A 1,632-nucleotide genomic window follows, 5' to 3' on the forward strand; every position below is an offset into this window, starting at 1 on the left:
TTCCCGGTTTCTCCATTACAGAGAGTGGTATGAGGTTTATCCCTGACCCCAGGTCACATAGAGCCTTCTCAAAGGTCATGGTGCCTATGGTACAGGGTATAAAGAATTTTCCGGGATCTGGTTTCTTTTGAGGTAATGTCTGCCTCATTAATGCATTCAGTTCATTGGTGAACAAGGGGGGTTCATCCTCCCAAGTCTCAGTACCAAATAACTTGGCATTCAGCTTCATCATTGCTCCTAGATATTTAGCAGCTTGCTCTTCAGTGATGTCTTCATCCTCTGAAGAGGAAGAATATTCGTCAGAGCTCATGAATGGCAGAAGGAAGTTCAATGGAATCTCTATGGTCTCTGTATGAGCCTCTGATTCCTTTGGTTCCTCAAAGGGAAACTCCTTTCTGTCCAGAGGACGTCCCATGAGGCTTTTCTCACTAGGACTCACGTCCTCCTCACTCTCTCCAGGTTCGGCCATGTTGGTCATGGTTATGGCCTTGCACACTCTCTTGGGATTTTTTTCTGTATTGCTTAGGAGAGTACTGGGAGGAGTTTCAGTAATCTTCTTACTCAGCTGACCCACCTGTGCCTCTAAATTTCTAATAGAGGACCTTGTTTCATTCATGAAACTTAGTGTGGTCTTGGATAGATTAGAGACTATGGTTTCTAGGCCAGAATGGCTCTGTTCAGAATTCTCTGTCTGTTGCTGAGAAGATGATGGAAAAGGCTTGCTATTGCTAAACCTAATTCTTCCACCATTATTGTTGAAGCCTTGTTGAGGCTTCTGTTGATCCTTCCATGAGAGATTAGGATGATTTCTCCATGAAGGATTATAGGTGTTTCCATAGGGCTCTCCCATGTAATTCACCTCTGCCATTGCAGGGTTCTCAGGATCATAAACTTCTTTTTCAGAAGATGCTACTTTAGTACTGTTGGATGCAACTTGCAATCCATTCAAACTCTGAGAAATCATATTGACTAGCTGAGTTAATATTTTGTTTTGAGCCAATATGACATTCAGAGTATCAATTTCAAGAACTCCCTTCTTCTGAGGTGTTCCATTGTTCACAGGACTCCTCTCAATGGTGTATATGAACTGGTTATTTGCAACCATCTCAGTGAGTTCCTGAGCTTCTGTAGGGGTTTTCAGATGAAGAGATCCTCCTGCAGAATAGTCCAATGACATTTTTGACAACTCAGACAGACCATCATAGAATATACATATGATGCTCCATTCTGGAAGCATGTCAGAAGGACACCTTTTGATCAATTGCTTATATCTTTCCCAAGCTTCATAGAGGGACTCACCTTCCTTCTGTCTGAAGGTTTGGATTTCCACTCTAAGCTTCCTCATCTTTTGAGGTAGAAAGAATTTGGCCAGGAAAGCACTGACCAGCTTTTTCTAAGAGTCAGGCTTTCCTTAAGTTGTAAATCCAACCATGTTCTAGCTCTGTCTCTTACAGCAAAAGGGAAAAGCATAAGCCTGTAGACCTCGGGATCAACTCCATTGGTCTTGACAGTGTCACATATTTGCAAGAATTCAGCTAAGAACTGATGAGGATCTTCCAATGGAAGTCCATGAAACTTGCAATTCTGTTGCATTAGAGAAACTAATTGAGGCTTAAGCTTAAAGTTGTTTGC

At 42.2% G+C, this 1,632-nt stretch overlaps 1 non-coding gene across 1 annotated transcript; it reads left to right on the forward strand.

Annotated features, from left to right (window-relative positions):
• The first annotated feature begins 1,231 nt into the window (after positions 1–1,231).
• Positions 1,232–1,339, forward strand: LOC148577280 (small nucleolar RNA R71). The gene has a single exon (XR_015903107.1). It is a non-coding gene; the product is annotated as a small nucleolar RNA R71 (small nucleolar RNA).
• The last annotated feature ends 293 nt before the right edge of the window (positions 1,340–1,632 follow it).

This window comes from Arachis ipaensis, chromosome B1 (genome assembly GCF_059453495.1).
Source record: "Arachis ipaensis isolate K30076 ecotype BB chromosome B1, ASM5945349v1, whole genome shotgun sequence".
Taxonomy (NCBI): Eukaryota; Viridiplantae; Streptophyta; class Magnoliopsida; order Fabales; family Fabaceae; genus Arachis; species Arachis ipaensis.